Below are 8,232 nucleotides of genomic sequence, written 5' to 3' on the forward strand. Positions count from 1 at the left end.
ATTGTACTTTTTTGTTGTCTCATTTCATTGCTCATTTAAGGTGAAGCATACGCCTTAAAAAATATTGACTATATCAATCTCCATAATAAAATAATCTTATCTAGCTTAAAATAACTTTATTTAATTTATTGTAGACTAGTTAAATAGACAGTAAAAAAAACTAATAAATGTATTACAAATTGAAATATATCAATTAATAAAGATATCACTAAAAAATAATATCTTCTTAATATTCTAAATTGAGATTGAGAAATATTTTAAATGTGACAATTAAAGAGTACTGTCTTGCCTTCGTAGTAATTTGCAAATAGCAATATTGATGTATGAGTTTGAACTTCCAAGTGTCCATTCTGCAAAACCACTAAGCCCAATGGCCTCAGTCAACGATCCCTTCTTTAATGCACTCGCGCGCCTGTCACAAACAAAAAGAAACCATTTCTTTGTAGCAAAAAGTTTTTTGTTTTTATCATATGCTGCTGCATGCATGTGTAACCATTGTTTGAAAAGCAACACATAATGAACTGATAATTAAAGAAGCAAAAGGCTCAAAGCGGATTAATAATTGTAAAGCATGAAGAATATTAGATCACGTAGGTGCCCTCAATGTAACTCATGACTAGTTTAACTTGATGAGCTTTATACAAGGAAGTTTTGAGTATTATGATGATGAGCCAAGTTTCCACTGATAGGTAACTAGGCAAGATTCCAATAGCCATTAGGTGCATTTACTGGGTGAATTATATTAATTGTAATCTTTTGTAATACATAGTCAAATGAAAGAGAAATCTAGATAATCTTTTAAAAAGAGATGCAACAATTAACCTAATGGATTGTTCGAAGTCCACATTAAAGATTATCCTATGATTGACCTCTTAAAAATAGAAACAAATGATGTTATTAAAAAAAAAAAACATGGAACTTCTGTACCATCAATTATCATGTTACACTGAGTATAAAAAAATATAATCATTTTCACACTCAAAGCTTGCCTTTTATGTATAATAAAAATGATTTTGAGAGAGAATTCAATGTTCTCTCTGTTCTTCTACTCTCTTTTTTAATACATAAAAGTAGCATAATAAAATTTAAGAGTAAGAATTAAGTATTCATCACGAAGTTATACAGTTTTGAATTATTATTTTTGCATTCATCTTTATACTCTAGCTTCTCACACTTTATTTTATTTTTCTCCATTAATTTTTACCACACTATTTATTATATTTATTATTTTTCCCCCTATTTTTCATGCGTGTAATTGTGTAAACATTATCTCGGATCGGAGCAAATGATGATTTTCCGACTATAAATACCTAGTGTCCTTTTCATTTAATCAACAAAATGTCATATATATATATATATATTGTTTGGGGTAATAGTTGCTCCGATGCATTGGATCCTGAATGTTCCTACCTAAAAGGTCAAAGCACACATAATTGATTACCCCCGTCGCAAGCACAAAGATGGATCGATATTAATCATTCCCACATCTAGGGTTATTCCAAAGTAATTAATCAATCTTTCTTTCCACAGGGAAAGAACCAACAGCCTTCTAAATTTTGCCGGTAAACCTCGAATGATGAATCAACTTAACCTGACTATACCTAAGAAGTTTTATTATGACATGAGTACCGAATCTATAAGCTCAATGAATAATATCAAATTGGATACTCTTTGCAGTCCAAGACAATAAAATAAAAAATAAAAATATAAAAACAAAAAAATAAAGAAAAAATAGATAAAAATCATGGAAAGACAAAGAAAAATTAAAGAGATAGAAGAGATGAGAGTGAAAACTGGGAAAGAGATGCACAGGAAAAAGGATCCACGCACATTCTAATATTGTTTTATGTTATACCAAATTTCTATAATTTCTTTATGAGTTTTAAGTTCAATTTAATTCTAAAAACTAATTACAAACGTGAGAGTAACATACTACTTCTCGAAAATGAATTTTATAAAATTGAATATCTAAGAATAATTCAACGACTTAATAACGTGTAACATGTTAATTGTTAAGTTCAATTATTAAAATAAACTCTTGTAAGATTCATTAGAGCTATAAAATTTAATGTCAAAATTATTCTATCATGCCGAATTAAATAGATCGCATTGTATTAAAATTTTGAGTTAAGGCTTAATTCAATTCCATATGTCCTACTTGTATCTAAACCTTATAAAATGTATTTAAGCTAGTTGCTTTAAGTTCTCAAATAATTAAAATGAAGATATTTGTTAAGAAAATTAGGATAAAAATGACATGTAAAGTATTCGATATTTTTATACACTGTTTTAGCAAATCATTATTATTATGAAACAGCAACATAAAATTCAGGACCCACATTACCCTAGGTAGGCAGCCAATGTGGCCCCCACTATACCTATCTATGCTTAAAGAGTGAATCCATCATGGCCAATATATTACCGTATGATTATTTGCAGTGAATACTGTCCAGATAATAAAATATAAATGATTAATTATTCGTCAAGGACAATAATGTGTCACATTGCCACGTGTGCTAAAGACAGACACGTAAGCCTACGGGTCCCCCTCTCTTACGAAAGCAAACTGAAAAGACTAGACACGTAAGCTTATGGGCCCATCTTCAATTATGAAGGTAAGCACAAAGTTTATATAAGCATGGCCCACATTAGTGGGTGACAGCTTGAGGAGAGAGACCACTATTTTCGTCGGTCGAAAGCGAAATATCTCGTAAATATGACTAGTGCACGAACAAAATATATTTATAACTTTTTTTTTTTAAAAAAAATAAATTAAAAATTCTTCAATTTACAATATACTTATCAATTTTATAAAAAAAACTGTTATTTAAAATCACTTAACTACTTATTTATTTATACCCAATTTTAAAAGCGTTAAAGCCGAGAGAATTAATTCTAATCTCATTGCTTCACCTTAAGTTCTCAGTGATTTGAGGTTGAAGTCTATGTAGATAAATTATGACTAACTATAATTATTTAGTTGTAAATAAAATGAACAAATAGGACGACACTAATTCCTTATTATAAAAAGAATATGATCATATTTCAATTTTGAATATGTAAGAACGTGATTACCAATTTGCCATTATGGTGGTGGTGAAAGAGACACGTGTGAAATTGTTGACATACGAGGAGCAGTTCCTGTTGGATGTCGTTTTCGGGACAGCAAAAGCGCGACATTCGTTTTATTTAGCGTTGTGTTTTGCATTATCTCGTCTTGTGTAGTTTGCATTGTCGGTGGGGATCGTGTTTGAAACGCGTTGTAGTTTCGTACTTCTCGCGTGCCGCGCCAGTTTCTCGTACGTCATCAATAAAGCGCGCGAAGATACGGCGCCAAGTTAAAATTACTGAACAGCGCTCAAATTTTTTAACTCCCGGGCTTGGTGCCGCAAGCCGAATTACAAGCCATGAAGGTACAGTGAATTTTCTGTTTTCTTTTTTTAATTTTATCATATGTCCTTTTATTTTGCTATAAAATTTATCATTTACTTATGAATTGGGAAAGAGAAGAGAATTATCTGTAATGTGTTAGGCTATATTTAATTTCTTTCTCACTTTTTAATTTTAAAAATGATTTTTTAATAATTTCATGTATTTAATAAACATTGCATCTAAAATGTAATGATTTTTTTTTTACTTACAAAAAATATTACTTTGCTTGTTTTTATTATTTTTTTAAAAAGTTTCTATATAAAGAGTAAATAAAGAAATAAATAATGAGGTTAATGGCAAAATTGAAAGTCTGAAATACTGTAATTGAACTAATTAATTATTTTATGTAAAAAAATAATTAATTGTTTTGGAAGAATGCCAAAAGATGATATAGAAAAAATGCCAAAAGATTTTCCAAACAAAAAAGGACCAAAGCCCAAAAAGCTATTAAAACTGAAAAAAAAATTGTGGCTGCTGGGATTCGAGCCCAGGTCATCACGGCCTCTTTGTTGTCGGCTTGTTAGCAAATGTGTTTAATGACATTTACAAACTAACGAAGCAATCTTTTTTATTAACTGAAAGGGAGGAAAAAAAAAAAGATTGCCATTTTTCATAAATCCGCATGACTGAAAACAGAATATTTCATACGATAACAAAAAAAAAAAGAACAAAATTAGTTTGTGTGTATTTTTTTATGAATGACTTTATTATACCACCCTAGAATCCCCTAGGAAGCAAATACAAGCTGAATCGGCACAATGAAGGACTTTTATTTCTCTTTTTATGATTAGAACTGTTGGATAAGGAGTCTCTTGTAAATCTTTCTTTTGAACTTGGTTTTTGTATTTGGGCCGGGTTAAGATTATCCTTATATCCAGGCCTTTTTTCTAATAAATAAAACACTTATCATTACAATATGAGATTGAGATTAACAATATGAGACTGAGATAAATGATGACATTGGATTGAATTTTCAATTTATTACTAAAAAAGCCTTTCATATGTACGAATACAAAAAATAATAAAAAGGAAAGATGTTCAACGAATAAAATGTTTAAAGCGAGATAAATAATCCCAAGTGAAGAAAAAGGAACAATTGAGAAATGGATTACCTTGAGAAATGGATTACCTTGTATATTAAGATTGTAGACTTGTATCTATTACTTTAGACCATGAGATAAATATTTTACATATAGGGAGACATGAAAGTCAATACAAGCCTATTATTGCTGAAATTAATTACAAAAGTTTAGCATCTTTACCACCTGATGGGTAGCAACGACTGTTTCCAGGTGAATGTAGTTCTACGTATTTTCTTATGTCCGTACCCGATCGACGTTTCGCGAGTTCAAGTTATTAGCACGACATTCTAACCAATTGAGTTAATATGCCAATTATATTATAAAATAAATAATATTGGTATATATAACACTAAAACTTCTAATGTATATTTAATGTGCATGTAAATTTAAATAATAAATTTTGTGACAATTAATTTTGATATAACTCATGCGAATTATTTAATCCATATATTTTTTATAAATGAAAAAAATATTTATTATTAAAAAATTAATTTATTAATAAATTTAAAAAACATATTTTTGATTTTTTTTAAAAAAATACTTAATTCATATGAGTCATACGAATTACGTAATCCGTATGACTTAGGTGGTAATCCATGTGAGTATATGAATCGCACAATATCTTTCATTATTTAACCTTCCATATAAAAGTTATCAAGAAAACTAAGAAAGAAAAGTTGTGTAGTTCTTCAAAAAAGTTGTGTAGTTCTTCAAACCCAAATGCAGATTCTCGAAACAAAAGTGAATACCCATCCCTTATTGCTCCTGTTCAGAAGATAAATCATACACAACATTTCTTATCTTCCCTAGGGACTCAGCAATCTTGAAGCACTGTTGTAAAATGCCCATAATAGAACACAGGTGGATCAACACAAAATCGTGCTGAAATAAAAAAAGCTTTCGGTAACCCAATGAAAAGTATAAATCAAATACGAGATTCATAATCCAGAGTAAAGATCACCAAATAATGTAATAAGAAAAGCAAAAATCATGGAGAAGTAAATCAAGAAAAGCTCATACAAGGCCAATGAAAAGTAGAAACTGTAGGAAAAATCTGAGAAATCAGAGTCCAGGGAGTAGAGATCACCAAGGCTGTTACCCAAAACTACACAAAAGAGGTAGGTTAACGACTCAATCAATATGCCCCCATGATCAAATTCAAAACCTAACAACAGAGATCCCATCGAAGAAAAAATAAATTTACCTATACTTGTTAGCCGTTCTACTGTGTAAAGAATGAATGCAAAATTGATATACTCCAGCATACTGCAATATGAACACCATTTCAACAGAAAAGATCTTGAAGATAAAGTGAAGAATAATATTAATATGATTGAAGAGAAAGACAAATATCAGTTTCTTCAGATCATCAGTCATTATTCGAAAAGGAAACTTTATGAAAAGCGCATAAATAAAATTGAGAAAAGAAAAGGTTTAATATTGGAAAAGTAAAATTAGGGGAATAAATCCTAGAACTAAAATAACAAAGCCAAGAACCATGAAATTGAAGAAGGCGTTACTTGAAAACATTTTCAAGGAAACATATGAAGCAATCTTTTAAGGATAGAACCAAATTTCAAAAAAGCAATAATTCTATGAAGAAGAATAAAATAATATATGCATATGTATGCATACACTCACAAACTCTTAGAAATTACATGACCAGTCCTGCAAGAGATGCCTTTGGATTTTGATACAGAATATAGAAAATAGGACGAGATGTTTTCATATTCATTGTGTACATAAGAATGCGGGTTAAATAGTAATTTGATCTATTTTTTTTTTAAAAGAAAGGAGTGCAAGAACAAAAATAAGGGTGAGAATAGCAGCTCCTTCTTGCAATCGTTTTAGCGACCTTTAAGCCTCACCAAGAAAAAAAAGTTTCATGCACTTAGAGTTTTGTTTTTTATTCATGAGAATCAACTAAGGTGTGAAGAGATTTATAATATTTTTTTTAGTTTATTTAACCAATTGAGATATATTTTCTTTGCTTATGTGCTGAGAATGTATGAATTAATAATGATATTATATACATATTGACTATTTGATATTATTTAATAGATCGAAATATATATTTTTCTTATAATTTAATATTTTTTTCATTTTAATCTTTGCAAAATGTATTTATTTTATTTTTTGTCAAGTGTTTTAGATAGTGCTTTGAATAGTAAAAAAATATTTTGAATAATAAAAAAAATGTTATCTAAAGTATTTTTGGGACAAAAAATAAAATAAACATATTTTATAAGAAATAAATTAAAAAAATAAATTACATGTACAAAAATGAAAAAAAAAACGTTAAATTACATGGAAAAATGTATTTAATTCTATCTAATATAATAATGAATAAAAATTCATACAAGTTACAACTAGTAAATCGTTAGTGAGTTAGATACTTTTGACTAGTTTTGAAAAGAAAATTCACTTTTTAAAATAAATGCTTCCAAAATAAGATTTTAATTATAAACTAATTTAAAATGTAAAATAAGTTATATTTAACTAAAAATTTACTATATATTTTGTCAACTTATCAAAACTGAATGAAATTACTTGGTTTTACAAATGTACATCGCTAAGCCATGTGGTGGTTTAACCGCACCAATGTTGAATATTTATGATATATCAACCAAATTTAATGCATCGAAGCTTCTTGGATAAGAACAACAAATGTGTGTTATCTCAGTTTGGGAAGACACCCAAAAACTTACGTCCTCAATAACACATTTTTTCTTCCCTGCTTACATCATTGATCATATATTGTGTGTCTATTAAATTAGTCGCCCCTCCGGGCCACAGATGAAAAAATAAATAAAATTCTTGACCGTACCGAAAATTATCATTAAAATCAGCATGATAAATTAATGTTATGATTTGACTATCTGAATCGAAGGTCATTTTCAACTTTTTTTTCCTTCTAAATTTCCTAATTATAGTAACTTAACCGTTAAGAATTCAACATAAACCCAATTACAATGGTATTTCATAATTTGTTTTTATCAAAATGCTAGTTATTAATTATTATTTTTTTGTTAGAAAAAAATTAAACCAACAATTTTTTTCTTTTTTCCTTTTTCTTTTACCATGCACCACATCAATCTTATAATTTTTATTTCATGATTTCGTGGACCATATGTCTTAATAGTTAGTAGTATATTAATATTAGTCAATTAAAGAGTGTAATTCAATTAATTGAGTAATAAATGTGACTTGTTCTAGTATAACGTGTGAGATGACTTATTCATAGGCCTTGAATGTGAATCACTGACAAACTTGAAACTCAAGCATAGCCATGAGATAATTCAAGCATAGAACTAATCTAGTAACCACTTAATGGAACCCCTGACATGTGAGTTATGAGGATTCAACAATGATTTAGATTCTCTACTTTTTAGTGTAAGGACTAATTAAGGAGTATTATGGCACAGGTTTCAAGGGGTGTATTAGACTTAACTCTAAGTTTTGTTTTTATTTGAAGTAATGGCGAGCTTCCTATATAAATCCAAGTTCCCCTTCTTCACAATCCCTTAAGTCTGTTCAAGGGAGAAAAAGTGGTCGAATAGCTTATTCCAAAGGAGGGTGCAACTAGTGTTTCCTAAGGGAGCGACAAACAAGAGATCGATTATGTAGGACAAATACAAACAACTTCTTCTTACAACTCCTACGGTTTCCTATGCCATTTTTTCTTCCCTACCCCCTACCCGCTCTCAGTCTCTCTGTC

General features: G+C 29.2%; 1 long non-coding RNA gene across 1 annotated transcript; it reads right to left on the reverse strand.

The window, feature by feature from the left end:
* Window positions 1-5,150: 5,150 nt before the first annotated feature.
* Window positions 5,151-6,235, reverse strand: LOC114370626. Its single transcript, XR_003657887.1, has 3 exons — window positions 6,156-6,235; window positions 5,719-5,780; window positions 5,151-5,619 (listed from the first exon to the last, which is right to left on the reverse strand). It is a non-coding gene; the product is annotated as an uncharacterized LOC114370626 (long non-coding RNA).
* Between the last annotated feature and the right edge of the window lie 1,997 nt (window positions 6,236-8,232).

The sequence above is a fragment of the Glycine soja genome, chromosome 2, assembly GCF_004193775.1.
Source record: "Glycine soja cultivar W05 chromosome 2, ASM419377v2, whole genome shotgun sequence".
Classification (NCBI taxonomy): Eukaryota; Viridiplantae; Streptophyta; class Magnoliopsida; order Fabales; family Fabaceae; genus Glycine; species Glycine soja.